Raw genomic sequence first — 19877 nt, forward strand, 5'->3', positions numbered from 1 at the left:
ATAGCTGTTTGTATATTTCCCTTGCATGACAAGTGGGCTCAATCCAAACCAGAAGTTCTCTAAACTATTTATCATGAAAAGAACAGCAGTTCAATTTCTCAACCACTGTGCAGCTAGTCCATTGTCCTATGTGAACGCCATACTTCTGCCCAAAGCCAGCATTTTCTATGTGTTGACAGGTTAGGAATCTCCAGACAGAGATCAGCCTATTTCTTGCTGTGCTGATTCAAATGAGTGCAGGAGTCAACTTCATTCACCAGAATGTAATAAAATATAATAAAACTACATTTACAGCTCAGCTGCAAATAACCACCTAGGGAATAAGACTGTGTGTGAGATTAGCACTTATTCAATAGCATCGTGGGTGCTACAAGGATAGAACTATAAATTTTCCATGCTTGTTGCAAAAAAAAAAAAAGTTATATATTTCCGCAGTGTTGAAATTCTTCCTTACCACTTGCTGTTATTGCTCAAAGCCAAGCAATAAAACTGGAGTAAGTACTAAAGAATGCATGACAAATATCTCTCCCCACTCAGCAGTCAGAAGAGCCTCATAAAAGCTACCTTGAGAAAAGCATGCATATTATATGTTAAAATATTTCATACTCAACTTCCTTACTTTGTTATAGCTTCAATAGAGGACTGGATCCAAAGGTGCCTTTCTGTCACAGAAGGGCTGTTTTACACCATGCAACACACTAGAGCATTGCATAAGAAAAGTGAAATTAAATTCAATGATGATCTTCTGCTTGCAAAACCTCTTGTACAAGCAAAATCACAAGAGCTGGTACCAAACCTAATTTTCAGAGTGCTGAGCATGAACTCTTGTGAAAACTCTTGCATGAGTGTTTGCACAACTGTACTAGCAGCTATTTTCATTGCCCTCACAATTCTTTGGGTCTAGCCAAGTGCTTTTGGATTGCTCAGCATGGATATCCACTTTTAAAGTTCTCAGGGCCTTACAGTCTGCCAAGGTACAATTATCTAAAATATACTGACTAGGGATGGGCACAAACCAGGAAAATGGTGGTTCATGTTGGTTTGTGGTTCATTTTAGTGCCCAAACTGGTGGTTCATGTTGATTCATTTTTATTTCCCAAATTGGTTCATGGTTTGTTTGGAGGTGGTAGAACAGCTCCTTTGTGAGTTAGAGATGCCAAACTCACAAGGAGTCTTCAGCAGACTCTCTTCCACCAGCCCTCCAAGTTTGGTGAAGAATGGATTTGGGGTGTCCAAGTTATAGCCCCACAAAGCAGGTACCCCCAGAAAACCTCAGCTCTCTCTTCAGGTTGGATTCCTGAAACCACATAAAGGAACAACTTCCTAGCTGGGAGAGGTTTTAAAAAAAAATTTCCCACTGTGAGGAAAAAAGGAGTCCCTCAAAGCATACCCTAAATCAGCCACACAGCAAAACAATGACTGAATTAACTCTTCTCTCTTTACGCTGCAAAGTGAAAACAACTGAGCCAGGGTGTGATATTATACTGGTATATAATCTGCTCCCTTAGAGCAGGATGGGAAACCTGTGGCTGGCTCCCAGAGCTGCTAATCAAGCTATGGACAACTGCTTTGGGTGTTTCTAGGGCTCTCCACAAGTCCACCCAGTGTTGTCTAGGAATTGACTGAATCGGCGCTTGGCAGTCTGGAGAATGAACTGCAGAAAATGAGTCAAACCACTCACCATTGAAAATATTTTAATTTTTTTGTTTGGGAATGATGTGACCAAATGAACTGGTTCAAAACAAATCACAAACCAGCCGGGTTCATACTTGAACTATAGTTCATTTCTCAATCCGTGCCCATCCTTAGTACTTACCTAAATCTATGGCTATTAAGGTTAGGACTGGTACTGTCAAGTACTGTCATATTCTGGATCTGGCTCGGCTTCATTCTTCAATATTCTGCTTCACAATTTAGCACTCTCTCCTAGACCTTTCCATGCCATCACTTGTGATTCCTGGTTGTCCTGTCTGTGCTGATGTTGACATCCATGGTAGTTTCCCCCTAAAGTTTGACATTTGCAATAACTGTCCAATGAGTAGTGTCCTCCTGATTGAGTTCTCCCTCTAAAATACCTTTGATACAAAATTCAATGTATTTTTATTTTATATCCCAATATTGGTGAATTGGGCATGTGTCTTCAGTTCCTTACAAATAGAAATCACAGAACATGAGAGAGTACTTGTAATATTCTTCTGATCCTAGTTGCACCCAGCAGCGCCAAACCAATCCCTGACTAAAGGGAGAAGTGCCAGCTGACTTCTTCATAACAGATATTTATCAACACCATGACATCATTCATTCTAACCTCTTGCCAATTTTATCTGCCTCAACTCTTGTGCCCAGAGTACCAACATCAAAAACTAACTGTGGCTGCCTCTTCCATTGGTTTCAATTAGTCAATTGTGACATACGTACAGGCTGTGCCCCACAATAGGCAGGTCATAGCAGCAACTTCACCATTATGTTTTGGTTGCTTAGATGTAAGCGAAAGGAAAGAAGTAGGAGAGAAGATATATGGCAATAATGCAGACTGAGGTTAAAACAGAGTCCTGGAACTGAGAAGGTTGAAGACCATTCTGAAGTAGTAATTCACTGTCGCAATAATTTTATTTTAAAATTTTGGAAGCGCATTTCACTATCAGAACTGATACTCAACAAGACCTTTAAAAGGGTCCAAAACTGATGCAACAAAGATAATAGCTCTCTCTCCACCTGTAAAATTAAATTGCATACACATGGAGCCCTGATTCAGATTCTGGCTGCAAAGGGTGAAGAGAGGGGATTTAACCCTTCAACCCTTGCTTAGTTCTGCTCATCAAAATCAACCTCCTCGCAAGGCTATCAACATTTTAGAGAGAGGGAAAGTTTGTCCTCTTAAAAATGTCTAGCATTTTCCCCCTTTACAGACAAAATAAACAGAACAGTGGATGAAGGATAAATTTGTTCTCCCTATCCTGAGTGGCCCTAATCCGAATCACAGCTACCAGCATAGTGTAACTTTTGCAGACAAGTGGAGATCCATGATCATCACTATGTTTGTTGGTACAAATGGCTATTAAGAAATAGTTTGGAAACTGACAAGCTCCAGCATTTGCTTCAGAAGCAATATGTTTCTGTTCTGTCATGCCCTGAAACAAGGGTTTCATTCTCTGCCAACCACTCCCTTTCTTCCAGAGCAGCCATTGCAAATGGTTATTTTAAAATGCTTACATTGGAGCAAAATAACTCTTGGCTCATCAAATGACAAAGTTGCATTCATAGTAAAAAGGCATTTCACCTTCCATTTTAAAAGGAGAGCATTCATGATGCCCAGTTGAGTTTTTGCCAAATTTGCCAATTAAACCATGGATGTTAGAGCAGATTATACTAGCGACAAACCTTGTTTAAAAATTCTAAATGCTGAAGGGTTGTATAGGATATAGAATGTAGCGTTTGAGTGGGGTGGGTTGACTGCTCTTTAGAGGAACAGATGGAACTCTTCAAATGAGCACAGATCTACTCTCAAGACGCTGCTGAACCGGGATCAGAGTTCTGGCTTGGGAAGCTACTGAAAGGAAACATATGTATGAATTATCTAGGCTTTAACAGCTCACCACTGAGAACAAATGATAACGTTACCATTGTGCTGGAAATGTCTGCTGCATCCAGAAACAAACCAGGTACCATACAAACACCAACAAAACTGCCAGAAGGCCTTGGAATGTTTTTCTAATTGCAGATATGCAAGACATTCACAATGGCTGGTTTTGACTATTCAAACTCTTGTAGCTTTATGTTTGATTTTCTTATCTTAACTAGGAGCTAATTTTGAGTATTTCTACCACTACACTTATAATTTAGCAAAAGAAAAAAAAATCAATTAACAACAGAAGGTCATACCTGGGAAAGCAGAACTAAAATGTAAATACAGTGCTTGACATGAAGGCTAGTTACATCTTGGAAGGGTGGGGAAAATGTCCACCCCCAGATGTCTTTTTACCTGCTTATGACTCTCACCCACATTCCTAAAGAGCTGGTGGTCCCAGGTTTGACTGAAGAACAAGAGGGCCTCTCCCTCTGAACCAGACTAGGTGCAGAGGGGCACCATTCTGGATCAGGATCATGTCACAACAGGAGGCAGGATTCCCTCCCAGCATCAGTTTCCTTACCCGAAATGGCCTCAGGGACCCAACAGGGCAAACTTCTGTTCCCATGAACTGCTTCAGGTCAGATCAGGAAAACAGCCAACATGGAAGGTCTCAACTATCCCCCCCTCTCCCAATGCAAAGCAGGCCCCTCAGCACCAAATACTTTGAGTTCTAAACTTCCCCTGGGAGTTCCAAACAGAACTCCCAGTGAATGTCTGGTTTGGCTCTCAGTCTCTAAAAAGCTGCATGAAAACTGTGTGGCTGCCAGCAGAGTGCTATCAAAACTCACGATGACTGCTAAATTTACACTCATTCACTGACAAATCCCAGAGGAGTCTTTTTTAAAAACAAAAAATCTCAAAAACTTCCTTCTTAAAGTATGGCAGCCTCTGTAAAGCAAATATACTGCTTACTTATTAGAAATGATCAGCACATTTCTAGAAAGCACATGGCAGTGTTTTTTCTGGACTGTATATCTGTATGCCAACTTTAGCTGGAAATATTACAACTACTATAAAAACAAAAAAGGGAATTTTAGTGAAATAGCTGACAATCTTAATCACAAAACAACTAGTGGATGATACAATAATAAATCTGTCACTTCCCATAATGCCTACAACAAATCCATTAATATGAATGATGTTTGCTTCACACAGCACACTACTACATACAGCAAAAGCCATGCTGGCTTCATCTTGAGAAGCAAATCAGTAATCAATATTTGTAGAAGCAAGCTAATCCTTTGTAAAATCACTGCTTTAGTGATTGAAGAGTTTGCTCCATCTACACAGTTAATCCCTCTTCATCTGCTTGAGCCCTCTATTTATTCCAGCCACTTACAATGGTAGCTATGTCAGATTAATACATCTCCACATGCTAAACATGTCTTGACAACTGACAAAGCATACTAGCGTCAGGATAATCTCTACAAACACAGGGATTTTTCTTTGCAAGCCAGAAGGCTACATCCAGAAAGCAAATGTTTACAAACAGACCCCACGTGATCTGTCAGGCCCACTCTTTCATCCTGGTCCCTCCCCAAACCACCCATCCAGGAATACTTTAGAACTGACTCTCCCATCTTGCATACACAGGTCATCCAATGCCTTCACATCCTGAAGTCATCAAGCAATAGTTTTTTGCCACAGGAAATTAGCTTACCGATTTTTAGATACCATGAACAAAAAGTGTGTCCAGTTTTCCTCCCCACTATGAACAAAACCACCATTCTGCCTCATATCAACCTGGGCAATATTTATAGCAATATAAACCCCTCTTACTAGTTTAAATCCTGAAGTAGGATTGTTGCATAAAAATGTGTGCCATTCCTGACAGGAGACAGAAAAGTACAGATGGGGGGGGGGGCTAAGAAAAGTGTCACTAATAATGGAGCTTTTCAACTCAGCTTTGTCAAAATATTCAGCAAAAGTGGACATCTTATTGTGCAATAGTGATTTGCATGCCCCTCTTGCTGCAGCTCTTTCAACTTACTGAAAAAAGCAACTACTGAGGGTTGGGGAACTTTTCCTAATGGAATGCAATTCAGGGGAGGGGGCTACAGATCAGTAGGACAATCAGAAATTCCTCCACCTGGTGCAAGCGTGGAATTCTTATACAGTACCAACCCAGTGTTTAGGAGCTGTGTTTAAACATTTTTATCCTCCTGGCTTTTGATGGCTGGTTTGGTTTTATTGGTTCTAGGAGGCATTAATTAGTGCTCACATATAATTATGGCAGTCTTTTTGTTCTTTAATTTTTAAAAATTAGTTTTGTACACTGCTTTGGGGATCCTAGCTGGGAACTAATATGGTATATAACTTTTTGAAAACCAAAGTAGATTTCCATTCATTCATCTGGCTCTTTGGACGCAATTAATGGAACTTGACATGGATTAGTCACTATGCAAACTGATAGTGCTTTAACTCCTCAAACACTGTGCTCCTTGGGCTGCTAAAATCCTATTCAGAAAAAAAAAATCCCCATTTTATAGGACACAGTCAGTGGTTGACTGTTGGGTTAAAAGTTTACAGGAATAGTGTGTTCTTTGAAATAATTTTCTACATACAAAAGCAAGAATTAGGGAAGATGTCTTTAATCTATTATGGAACATAATATATTATCAGGGATTCAAAAAATTCACCATTCAATCGCTTTGCAGTGTAAAGTTATTTTTAAAACATATGGTAGTGTGAGTGGAAAAAAGAAAGAAAAGTTGACAGGTTAACTGAGGCGTTGAAGTTTTTGTCCTGCTGTTATTACAGCAAAAGGAAATAAGCCTGCTAACAAACTAAAAGACTGAAATCCTGAGGCAAAAAATAATATTAATACCAAGAGATCTGTTTAAGGTACCTGTCACTCTAGAATTCTGCCTGTCTCCCTTCCTCCACAGAATACATCTCACACCCACATACCTTCAATGAACTCACTACCACTATTAAGAATGTTGAAACAACCAAGAGCTAATCTGTAACTTGCAATGCTATGACTATTTCTTTCTGAGTACAAGCAGAGGAAAAAGTTTTTAAAAGGAAGAATGTTTTCTAAACCCACAGAGGACCTCAAAGCAATCAAATGGTCAGCCAGGTCCACTTTGGGACTCATACATTTTCTGGACATCCACTAAATGTGTGGTTTTTCCATCTCCATTTAAAAGTTACTCATACAAGCAAATATTTGGCTGGCTGATGACTTATGGGTTTGTACATGGCCATACCAGACAGATGTTTGTGCTTAAGGCCAGGTTGCAAGAAGAAAAGAGGGGAAACAGCTGGAAATCAGCAGCAAGAACCAGCAAGTAATGTGACAAAGTAGAATGCTGAAATCCTGAGGCAAACTGCGAGTGATAGGCACCCAACTCCTGAAGTCCTGTTTAAGAAGCCTGCAATATACACTCTCCTCTCTGCCTTTTCCCTTTCTAACGTTTGCCACCTTGGAAATGCTGAGTTGGGTGGAAAGGTAGCATAGAAATGTTTCCAACGAAGTTTACTTCTGGGTATAAGCTTTCGTGTGTATGCACACTTCTTCAGATAAATTGAAACAGACTTTGCCAACCATTACATATAGATAAAGAAGGGGGAGCTGCCTCTCTACCTATATGTAAGAGTTGGCGAAGTCTGTTTCAATTTATCTGATGAAGTGTGCATGCACACAAAAAGCTTATGCTCAGAATTAAACTTTGATGGTCTTAAAGGTGCCACTGGACTCAAATTTTGTTCTGTTGCTTCAGACTAACATGGGCCACCCACCTGAAATAATTAAAACCAATAATTATAATTTAGCCAAATTGCTGCTTCAGCCATCTATAGCCTGCAGAAGCAATTTTTATATTATTTGATAACTTGAGACTTATTACCAAGTAGTACTAATGCTTCAAAAGCAGTCAACTATTAATTGGAGTTTTCTTCTGGATCCAGTTGTTGAGTACTTTACACAAAGATAGACCAATTTCGCACTAGGGCTTGTTCTGGAGAGACAGCTCTTTTGCCCCCAGGGCTTCTCTCCTGTAACATACTCGATCGGGAGACACGAGTAGGGCAGCATTCTTTATTAAGAGCACGTTGCAAGAGAGAGAACACGCGGGCCGGGTCCCGCTTATGTACAGTCCCCGGTACAGCCTACTGGACAGGTCAGGCCAATCCTGACTTGTTAAACTTCCCGCCACAGCTGGTGATTGGCGGGGGATTCCGCGCCCCGCGTTGGAGGCGTCTGGGACAGCCCAGTCGCCTCTGCGCATGTCGCGTCTGGCTGCTGATACACTACACCCCTCCCCCCCTGGTTAATGAACATAGCCCTTAAGGTACGCGGGAGGTCGGCGCTCCCTGGTGGACCTTCTGGGGAGGTCCGGTGGAGGCGGCGTGGCTTCCGCTGCTGGTGCGTCGGTGGGCTGAGGCGTGGCCGGAGGCTGCGGGTCTGGTTCCGTCGGTCTCTCTGGCTCAGTCGGTCCTGCCACTTCGTGCGGCGATGTAGCCGGTGTTGGGGCCGCGTCCTCTGGTCGGCCCTTGGTTGGCTCCTCCCCGGATCTCGCCCCTTCTGTGTCCGCAGGTTCCTCCGGTAGCATGCGGCGGCGTAGCTGGTCTATGTGCCGCCGTAATATCTGGCCCCCCTCGGTTGATATATCGTAGTGGTGGGACCCCGTTACTCGTAGCACTCGGCCGGCCACCCACTCAGGCCCCCTCGCATAGTTCCGGGCTTATACTGGGTCGCCCGCAAAGAAACCCCTGGCCGCGTCCCGGACCTCGGGACTTCCGCGGGTCTCTGAAGCCCTGTCGGGGTGTAATCTGTCCAGTCAGGTTATGAGCTTGCGCCCCATGAGGAGCTCAGCTGGACTAACCCCAGTGACCGGGTTGGGGGTGATCCTATTGTCTAAAAGGAACGCGGCCAACCTGTGGTCCCAGTCGCCCTGTACGATTCAGCTCAGGGCCTCCTTTGTTGTGCGGACCATCCGCTCTGCCTGGCCGTTGGTGGCCGGATGGAAAGGGGCAGACCTTATGTGTCTAATCAGATATGTCTGGAGGAATGCCTGGAAGTCGGCCGAGGTGAACGCGGTCCCGTTATCAGAGACTATGGTGTCCGGGATACCGTGTGTGCATAAGACCCTGCGCAGCGCTCTGATCGCGGCTGCAGACGAGGTGGACCCTACGGGAATGACCTCCAACCATTTGGTGTAGGAGTCCACTATTATCATGAAGATCTGCCCCTGGAATGGCCCCGCGAAGTCGAGGTGGAGTCTCGACCATGGCTTCCGGGTGGACTCCCACCTTGTGACGGGGGCGCTGGGCGGCTCGGGCCGCGACTCCTGCCACGTCTGGCACCTGCGAACCCAGCTCTCAATCTCCCCGTCCATCCCCGGCCACCAAACGTAGCTTCTGGCCAGGGCCTTCATTCGGACTATGCCGGGATGGGTCTTGTGTAGGGATTCTAGGACACGCTTCTGCAGCGGGGGCGGGATCACCACCCTACTTCCCCATAATAGGCACCCCTTGTATGCTGCTAGTTCCTCCCTCCTGGCCTTATATGGCTTGAATTCTTCCCCCATGTTCCCCTCTGGCCAGCCCCTCACCACCCAGTCGAGCACCCGTGCTAGTGTCTTGTGTTTCTGGGTGGCCTTGGCTACCTCCGCTGAGTGGAGGGGCGGCTCCGGGAGGCTCTCCATTAGCATTACCTGGTGTGCGGGGGCGGGGTCTGGACCTACTTCCGGCAGTGGCAGCCGGCTGAGTGCGTCCGCGTGACCCATAGCTTTGCCGGCTCGGTGGACCAATGTGTAGGTGTATGAGTTGAGGAATTGGTTCCACCTCAACACACGCTGTGATAGGATTTGGGGGGTTTGTCAGTCTGGGGCCAACAGACCTAGGAGGGGCTTGTGGTCCGTGGCAATAGTGAACCTCCGACCGTACAGATATTCATGGAACTTGCAGACCCCTGCCACGATTGCCAGAGCCTCCTTGTCAATCTGCACGTAATTGCGCTCGGCCGGAGTCAGTGTGTGGGAGTAGTACGCTACCGGTACCTCCCTCCCGTCCGGGAGTTGGTGCCCCAGGACTGCTCCCACCCCATAAGGCGATGCATTACAGGCCAGGATGACGGGGAGGCCCTCGTCAAAATGGTGGAGCACCGCATTGGACACCAGGATGTCCTTGACCGCCTGAAATGCGGCGGCCTGTCGTTTGCCCCAAACCCAAGGGGCTTTTTTGTCCAACAGCCGGTGAAGGGGCTCTGCAAGGGCTGCCTTGTGGGGGAGGAACGAATGGTAAAAGTTGAGCACCCCCAAGAAGCTTTGTAGCTCCGCTTTGCAAGTGGGGGCCGGGGCTTGCACGATGGCTTGGGTCTTTTCTTCCGTTGGGTGGATTCCTGCTGCATCTACGGCGAACCCCAGGAACTCCACCCGTGGGACCCCCAGCAAGCATTTCTCCCTCTTAACCTTGAGCCCCGCTGCCTGGAACTGGCGGAGCACCTCTCGTAGGCGGTTGCCGAACTCTTCTGGGTCCGGGGCGGCGACGAAAACGTCATCGAAGAACGGCTGGACTCCAGGGATCCCTTTAAGGAGAGCGTCCATTATACTCTGGAAGATCCCCAGTGCGACGCTTACCCCGAACTGTAGCTTCCTCACCCGGAAGGCCCCCCTGTGTGTCACAATCGTTTGGGCCTCGGCCGTCTTATTGTCTACCAGGAGCTGTTGGTAGGCCTGTGCCAGATCCAGCTTCCCAAAGATTTTAGACCCCGCGAGGGCGGCCAAGACGTGGCTCACCACCGGCACTGGGTAGGGGTTATCCTGCAGTGCCTTGTTTATCGTGCATTTATAGTCTGCACAGATCCGCACCTCCCCGTTTGGCTTGATTGGGATTACGATGGGGGTCTCCCAGGTGGCGTAGTCCACTGGCTCCAGGACTCCCTGGGCCGTGAGGCGGTCTAGTTCAGCCTCTATTTTTGGCTTCAAGGCGAACGGGACCCTCCTCGCCTTGAGCCAAATCGGCCTGACTGTGGGGTCTAGTGGTAGGGAGATGGCCGGCCCTTTGTAGCTCCCTAGGGAACCATCGAATACGTCAGGGAATTCTTGGCATATCTCCCCGAACCCTCTGGGCGTTAGGGTTTGCCCCACCCCCTCCAAGCGGATCCCCAAGGGTTTGAACCACGCCAGTCCTAGCAGGGTGGTAAGCTGGCGCTTTACCACCAGGATGTCCAGCGGGCCATAGAAGGACCCCCGCTCGACTTGCACCCGCGCCCACCCCGCGATTTGCACCGGATTCTTCTGAAAGTCCAGGAGTATGAAGTCCGCCGGCCTTAGTTGAAGCCGCTGGCGGGGGCACAATTTCCTCAGGGTTTCCTCTGCTATGATGGAAATGGAGGAACCTGAGTCCACCTCCATTTGTCAGGGGTTCCCTTCGATGAGGACCGCCATTTTAATTTTATCGGGGGTGGCGAGGGGCAAGCTCAGTACCTGAAGGGACGTGGAGTCTGTGGAGTGGAACTCCGCCGACTCGTGATGCGTGGTCGGCCTCCGGCGGTTGGGCTTGGCTTCCCGCAGCTCCGGCAGTCCCAGGTCCGGTACTGGCAGTCTCTCCGGTCGTGGGGGTCGCCGCAGCTGGCACACTTGGTGGCAGGAACCCTCTCCGCCGCTGGTGGTCGATCGGGCGCTCGGGGGCGTTGGGCTGCTCTGTTGGGTGGCCCGGCTGGGCGACGCAGCTGGTAGGCTTCTCCCTCCTCCGGGCGGTCGTGGTCCAGCTCCTCGTGGTGGACGGCGTCTGTCCGGGCCTTGGGAAAGGTCCTGGAGGTCCTCTCGAACGCCACTGCTTCGTTGAAGGCGCTCTGGAGGGTGAGCTCTTCCTTGGCGAAGAGCTTCTGCTGGAGCCTCTCGTCGCAGAGGCCCCACGTGAAGCGATCGGCCAGGGTGTCTTCCAGCTGGGGGAAGTTGCAGTTCCCGGCGATCCTGCGGAGGGCCACCAAGTAGTCGGCAGCCGATTCTCCGGCAGCCTGGTCCCTTCTGTGGAACAGGAACCGGCGGGCCACCCGTGAAGGCTGAGGTAAGAAGTGGCCTGTGAGGAGTCTGCTGATCTCCGTGAAGGACTTCTCCTTGAGGCGGGTGGGGGCCGAGAGACCTTTGGCGATCTCGAATGTGGCCGCCCCGCAGACGCTCAGGAGAACGTCCCTCTTCATGCTGTCCTCCGTGACTTTGTTGGCCCTCAGGTAGCATTCGACCCGTTCCAGGTAGGACTCCCAGGCCTCTGGATTCGCGGGGTCAAACGGCTTGACGTGACCGGTGGTTCCGCCCTGGTTGGCCATGGTGGCTGCGGCGGCGGTCGTGGTGGTGCCCTTGGTCTCCTACGTAGCCGATGAGGCTAGCATCCCATCCTCGTCGCCAGTGTAACGTACTCGATCGGGAGACGCGAGTAGGGCAACATTCTTTATTAGGAGCACGTTGCAAGAGAGAGAACACGTGGGCCGGGTCCCGCTTATGTACAGTCCCCGGTACAGCCTACTGGACAGGTCAGGCCAATCCTGACTTGTTAAACTTCCCGCCACAGCTGGTGATTGGCGGGGGATTCCACGCCCCGCGTTGGAGGCGTCTGGGACAGCCCAGTCGCCTCTGCGCATGTCGCGTCTGGCTGCTGATACACTACATCTCCCTTCTTGCATAAGCTGCCGTGGAGCTGCTAGTTGGTGTACCACTTTTCCACAGCAAGCATAAACCACTTGTCAGAGGACCTCGCTTGCTGTGAAATAGCGGCACCCCAACTCGCAGCTCCGGTGCAACTTGCGCAAAAACAGAGAAGCCCCAGGACCAAAAGGACTCTTTCCATCCAGAACAAGTCTAGTGCGAAATCCGTTTCTGTAAATATACACAGCAGAATCTTGGTAGCTTTCCCTTCTGATACATTTGATACTTCATCCCATCCTTTAATAGGGATTTTATTGTTCAGGAAAGACAACAAGAAGCATTTACATGTAACTGAGGTACAAACTGTTCACAACATTCATGCTGGTCATCCGTCAGCAGCTCCTATCTCTGAACTGAAAACAAGCTGAAAAAGTGGCTTGGAGGTTTGGCCTAGACTAGAGAATTGCCGTAGCAAAAGGTAAAGCAGTATTAAGTGCAACATATATGGCTCAGTAGGATTGGACTAATTTTTCATGGGACAGCATCTGAGGCAGAAAGAAGATGGGTAGGGGCAAAGTGTTTACAGAAAGGTGCCAGATGTCTATTTTTTGTAAGTCTGTTTGCTTGTTTTCCTTGTCCTTCCTCGTCAGAGATTTCATTGTTCATTTTTGTCTTCCCCTGGGACAGCTGCTGCTTCTCCCCCACATGGTCCCAACCAATAAGGGGACACAATGTGAATATCACAATGTTAAAATAACAAATAGCTAATCTTTTCCACCACTGCGACAATGTCACTGAAAGCACATGCAGCAAATTCAGAGTGGAGGTCAATACTTTCAATCTCATTTAGCCTGGGCAGGTGAAGGGAATGCATGCTGGGAAGGCAGAAGAGGAGTCCAATTGTTCATGTGATCCCTACCTTTTAGGTAAGATAGGTAAAAGTTCACAGCCTTTTTTGAGGGGGATGGAATCTTTTATTATTGGAGAACAGGGCTGAGAAGTCTGGAAATCTGCTTCAGCTCAGCACTAAAGGTCTTGCAGAAGTGCATCTGATAAACTTTTTGAAAAACTAGTCATTTTAGACATTGTGAAATTAGCTCAGAACTGTTCTGCTTATAGTAAGACGAGAACTAACCTGTGTCAGTTTCATAGTGTTTGGAAGCATCTGAAAACATCAGGGAACGTCAGACAAGGTAAAACATTTGCACAGGAGGATTGGATTAATATTTTAATCTAACACATAGTACGTTGATACCAATATAAAAGTCCTTCACTTTTTTATATTTAAGCAGGGCCTCCTAAAAAAGATCTGCAGAGAAGCATATTTGCTCTAGAACAGTATTTGTGTGAATACAGTTCGCTGAATTTGATTAAAGCAAATCTCAACCATTTTATGATACATATTTTGGTATAATGCAAAGCACAGCCATATTCTGCTTGCACTGGCCTTTTATATGAGCTCATTTTAATTGATGCATTACTATAAGACACACACATGTACCTTTGAAAGAGGGAGGCATAATCAATTGATATGGTGATACTTCTACAGAGGATAAACTCATACATTCATGTTTCATGACTGAGACTCCAGTATATTTTTCTCCTGCCATTTCTCCAGGGTGTACAGAGTGTTGCGCAGGGTTCTCCCCTCCTCCATTTTCCCTCATGACACCATGTGAGGTTGTTCAGGCCCAGAGCATGTGTTGCCCCAAGTCACTCAGTGAACATTTTCTGGTAATGACTTAGTAACAGTTTGGAGTGAAAAGTGTGATCGGAATGGGAACTGGAGCTGATGCCTACGTATTAACCAACTTTGCTCTTAACCATCCTGACGTTCTTATTAATGTCAACCTGTGCTGAAGGCTGGATGGACTGGGCAGTAACCAAGATTTCCGGATGGACTCATTCCCTGCCAGATTTGGTCATTTCACATCTTTTTGGCAAGGAAGAGATTCATAACAACCAGGAATTGATCAACAGCTACTGCCAGCACATCATCATCGACATGGATCAAAACAATCTGCACTTTTTTGTCAATTCCTACAGCAACCAAAGAGATCTAGAAATTGAGCGCCTAGTGCCCTGTCCTGTTGGTGGTTGGGGACAGCTCCCCTGCTGCTGATGCTGTGGTTGACTGCAATGCTAAACTGGACCCAACAAAGACCTCTCTCTTAAGTATGGCTGACTGTGGTGGTCTTCCTCAAGTGTCCCAGACTGCAAAACTTGCCGAAGCTTTCAAAAACTTTGTACAGCTTTCAAAAACTTTGTACAGTTTGGTGTAGTGGTTAAGTGTGCGGACTCTTATCTGGGAGAACCGGGTTTGATTCCCCACTCCTCCACTTGCATCTGCTGGAATGGCCTTGGGTCAGCCATAGCTCTGGCAGAGGTTGTCCTTGAAAGGGCAGCTGCTGTGAGAGCCCTCTCCAGCCCCACCCACCTCACAGGGTGTCTGTTGTGGGGGAGGAAGGTAGAGGAGACTGTGAGCCGCTCTGAGACTCTTCGGAGTGGAGGGCGGGATATAAATCCAATATCATCATCATCATCATCATCTACAGGGAATGGGATACATGCCTTCTGCAAGCATGACCAGGCTAATGAGATCCCAAACAGCTTCTGGTTCCAGCATCGCCTCCTCAGAAGGAAGCAGGAGTAGATTCCACACTGGTGAGGGAGTGAGAAGTAGATCCCACAATGGAGAGGGATCCTGAAGCAGGTCCCATACCAGCGACAATGCCTGGAACCACCCTCACCCAGACACCTACATTGAGCTCACTCCCAATTCAGCAAACAACACTGAACAATCGAGCCCCAAGTTGATGGAGGTTTCCTGTTAAATGAAACAAGCTGGAGTTTTAATTGAGACCCAACTGCCACCCACTGTACGTCATATTTGATATTTAACCCAAAGCATTTTCTGTATCATGGCTCTCTTCCCCTCTCAGTTCAACAGGGACCAATAAAACAAACACCTCAGTTGTTCTGTTTCCCTAACAGAGGTTGCTGCTATTCTTTTCCTCCAACTAATTGTACATTTCTATAAAACTTATCCAGTGGGAAAGCTAACACCGGTGGCAATCTTCAAAGCAGATACTATAACTTTTTCTCAAATTTGATTTTTTTTTTAAAAAAATTGCCCCATTTATGTAGAAACTTTCTTTGGAAAGGATAATGCCTAATGGGAGACTTTTTGTCTTACAAAATAAAAGTTACAGCCTCCTGTCAAATCTGGAATTACTCAGATCTGTACATATTTAAATAATCGAATGGTATTGTATATTTTGGCCTCTTGGATCGTACACAGGGCCAGTTTTTCCTACATTAAAATAGGGGGTGCAATGCAACTTCCAGGCAAACAAAATCGTAAAGCCTTTTATTCCTTGTTACCTGACAACTTGTTGCAGCGCTCTTTTTTCTTTTTTTAGAACTTTTGAAACTGCTTATCTGCCTGCAGGCAAGATTCAAATCACTAAGAAACCTACTCGTGTTCAAGGCTTTGTTCTTGTATCTCGAAGGCAGCATAATGATACCACTTTGGGTAATAGCACTTGGCAGGTGGGGGCGCTCTAGTTCCCTGCAGAATGTATTCTGTGATCTCTCCCGCCTGAATAAGGTTTTTTTTGCTGTTGTTAACAAATACAGGATTATTTAATTGAGCCTGACAGTAAATAGGCTTAGAATGGTGAAAAACTTGTACAGTGGTTGAAGTACAGAACGTTCAACTGCCACACTGATTGGGCCTAAAAAATTGTTATTAAAAGTTTTTCTGCTGATGGGCAAAAACATGTTCCACAATGTTTGCGGCAAAAAGATGCAAGATGGCAATGGAGATACATTTAATGACTGTAAATGGAGAGACAGAAGCTGATTCTGCTATCTAAGGTTATTGGGAGGCCATGGCCAACCCAGCCGATTTCCAGCGTAGATGGGAATTCTAGATTTCACACCCACATACTGGCTTTTTTATCTCTTTGCTACATCACAATTGTTAACATAGCCTAATGATTTTCAGATATTGCTCATGCAAAGCATTCAGCTTCTCAACACCTGAATATTTTGGGGGGGGGGGAGGTCATTCCAGATAACCAAACTCTTGTATAGGTGAACTGCCAACTTTTTAAAAAATGACAACTGGAGTTTTCCTGGTGGTTTGCAAAAAGGAGTATAGACTTGTAATTGAAAGGCTGAACTATTTGGGATTAAATAATAGTTTATTAAAGAATTGGTTGTATTTATTTCAAAAACAAAATAAATTTGTAACTTTGTAAAAAAAATAAAATAAAGGCATTTATTAACCCAATGGGTTAAGTTACCGTAAATGTATGATGGACCACACTAGTGACACTCTCCATAACAGAAACCATGTAGCCTGGGTTTAAGTGACTACATGCACCTGAAAATCAACCTCATGCCTCCCAATTGGGCAAAAAATTGAGACCGATTTTGCACCAGGTTTGTTCCGGGTGGAGAGCCCTTTTGCTCCTGGCGCTTCACTCCATTTTAACACAAGCTGCTGCGGAGCTGCAAGCTGGCATGCCGCTTTCCCACAGCAAGATCCTCTTACAAGCAGTTTCTGCTTGCCACAGGAGAATGGCGCCCCAACTAACAGCTCTGTGGCAGCTTGTGCAAAAACAGAGAGAAGTGCCGGGGGCAAAAGGGCTCTCCACCCAGAACAAACCCGAGTACGAAATAGGTAAGATTATCCTATGTGACTCACACGGGCTATGCAAGAGATTGTGCACCACATATATTGAATTGCCAGAGGCTTGGTCTACATCAGGGGTGGCCAACAGTAGCTCTCCAGATGTTTTTTGCCTACAACTCCCATCAGCCCCAGCCAGCATGGCCAATGGCTGGGGCTGATGGGAGTTGTAGGCAAAAAACATCTGGAGAGCTACCGTTGGCCACCCCTGGCCTACATAAACATTAGAATGAGACAGCTAAACCAACTGTATCACTTTAGGTTGCAGATTGCAAGATGCCATTTAATACTACCCCACATGAAAAACTTGGAGAAATTAAAGAGTCAGCGTATCAAGGAGAAAAAATATTAGATTAGCACTTCTTGCTATGCTTTTCTATCAGCAAATAAATTCATGTGTATCCCCTACTTGCAGACTTAATGGATACCATCCAATCTACCTCCTCAGAACCCTACCAACCTCATTCTGTGCATGTGCAGCCCAAATCAATCAGTACAGTACGCTTACCCAGACTTGTTTCTCTGAAACCAAATATTTCACGGGCAACCTGCTGGATCTTGAGTTTGAGCCATTGTAAGGAACATTCTGTAGGATCAGAGGCACAGCCAAGATATTTTAGATCAGAGGCTTTTCAAAAATTCAGGGGGCACCCAAATTTTTAAACAGTCCACTGACCCAAAAAGCCAGAACCGGCAGGCCATGTCTAACTGCTTCTGGCAACCGACAGACTGCCAGAAGCAGAGAAACCCTTCCCCTCTCTTTCTCCCCTCCTGCCTTGTGAGCAAGGGGAGAGAGAGAGAGAGAGAGAGAGATGGGGCCAGCAAGCCCCTGCTTCTCACAGCCAGCCTGAGATGTCTCCAGCCGGATGCAAGAAACAGTGAGACCCTTCCCCTCTCGCTCTCCCCTCCTGCTCTGCAAGCAAGAGGAGAGAGAGATAGGGCAGCTTGCCTGGTCTTCCTGCTTCTTGCAGCCAGCCAGAGAACTCTCCAGGCAGCTGTAAGAAGCAGGAGACAGTCCCAACCCTCAATTTTCCCTCCCTGCCTCCATTTGCAAGCAGGCCCCTCCTTCCGTGGTGATTCCAATTGCATGGGAAGGAGGGCAGCTGGCCTCCCTGCTCAATTTGATCGCCTGCTGATCAGCTGGTTGACAGGCCCTTCAAATGCCATGGGGAGGCCAGGGCTGCTTCAGCATACCCCTCCTACGTGATTTGAATCACCAGGGAGGGAGGAGGCTGTAGCGGAGACCATGGCAAGGGTAGGAAGGGTAGGCTGTGGGTTGGGACCCCTCAATTGGGGGGCCCTGCCCAGAAATTGGGGGCAGGGCCCCCACAGGCCCCTGTGGTTAAGGGCCTGTGTAGGAGCCACATTTATTTGGATCTGTGGGTGTCCAGTTCTTGAATACATTTGCAAAACCCCAGGGAACTGACTCTTCTGCTTTGCCTAGCCCCAGAATACAACTGTCCTACCTGACATAACTCAATAAGCAACAGAGCCTTCCTACAGGAAGCTGCAATATCTACCATCAGCTAATTTGCACAGTTATTTCCCTAAAAAGTTGATGAGGAGGCTAGGAGTTTTATGTTGTCATACCAGCTAAGCTTATCTTGCACCAACAGTGGAGTGAGTGCAGACAGAAAGAAATGCAGGGCTAGCATCCTGGCTACCACTTCACTTTTAAAAAAATTATATTTAACAAATGAATCACAAAAGCTACATGATCTAAAATTATTTTACATAGCCCACATATACTTTTGGATTCCTGAGCTGAACCGTGTGCCTAAATCCCATGGATCTCTAGTATTGTTATTTATTACAACTGCACCCTGCCCTTTGTTCAAGGAACTCAGAGAAGCATATAGGGAGCCATCCCTCTATCCTAACAGCTGCCTTGTGAGGTGGGTGAGGGAGAAAGAGAATTATTGGGCCAGCCTCAGCCAGCATCACCACAGCAGAGCAAAGATTCAAGCTCAGGTTTTTTCCACATACACACGAGTGACAATATTCTTCTTTCAAATTTAACCATCTCTCAATAATGTTTGCATAAGAATTGGTGACTTCAGTTTGGGTTTTCCCCTTCTCTTTTCTTTTCTTCCCATACTTTTTCATATAATATTGATGAAACTGTCAGCCATTGTTTTAAACTGTAAACCACTTGGAAGTGCATTTAGCAGAAAAGCACTACATAAAAATGTAATAAATATAAAATGGGGAAGTCTGTGCTTTTCAGAATCCCAAGAACAGCCCCAATAAGCACATTTCCCCCTATGTCAAATCAGAATGAATGCTGGCTGCCAAAGATCTCTCCCCACCTTTACCATTTTTGCAATGTGATAAGATTCTGGACTGAGAAACACAATTCTCGTTTTTTATGTAGAAACAAAGGTTGCACTTTTACATTAAAATGCAAAACAAACAAAAACCCAATCAGAGAAAAGATCAAATTGCATAATTTAAAGTATGCATTCAACTGAGCAGTTACTATTATTTTTTCTTTCAATCAATATGCAAAGGTCAAATAAATATTTCTGGAAAATGACAATATACCCATTCTCAAAGGAAAATTTTCCCCAAGGGATAATTTCTATAAGTTCATATTCAACTAAAGTGGTTTTTACAGAGTTTATGAAAACAAAGAGGAAACCTGGATGTGATGTAGAACCAAGCTGCACCAGAATAAGCAAATATGAAAAAAGGGATGAAATGACCACTTAGAAGAGAACAGTTTCATTGCCTTGAATGGGATGAGATGACTGTAAGTGATCAGCAAGTTGCCCCTGAAGTACCATTCACACTATCATTTGCTGCTCCATATCCTCATACATTTTATTAAACTCTTAAACAGCTTCATCCCCCTCAAAGATCAAAACACATTTGCATTATTTATCTATTCCCCACCCTACCACCCCTGCCAAGCATCCTCTTCCAGCGCTTTTTCATTTCCTCAGCAAAATAATAA

At 46.1% G+C, this 19877-nt stretch overlaps 1 protein-coding gene and 1 pseudogene across 1 annotated transcript in view; one reads left to right on the forward strand and one right to left on the reverse strand.

The window, feature by feature from the left end:
- Positions 1-19877, reverse strand: part of SKAP2 (src kinase associated phosphoprotein 2) — a 151148-nt gene that overhangs the window by 86286 nt on the left and 44985 nt on the right. The window lies entirely within an intron of this gene.
- LOC132578266 (protein NDRG1-like) lies at positions 689-15315 on the forward strand (annotated as a pseudogene).

Source organism: Heteronotia binoei, chromosome 10 (genome assembly GCF_032191835.1).
Source record: "Heteronotia binoei isolate CCM8104 ecotype False Entrance Well chromosome 10, APGP_CSIRO_Hbin_v1, whole genome shotgun sequence".
Taxonomy (NCBI): Eukaryota; Metazoa; Chordata; class Lepidosauria; order Squamata; family Gekkonidae; genus Heteronotia; species Heteronotia binoei.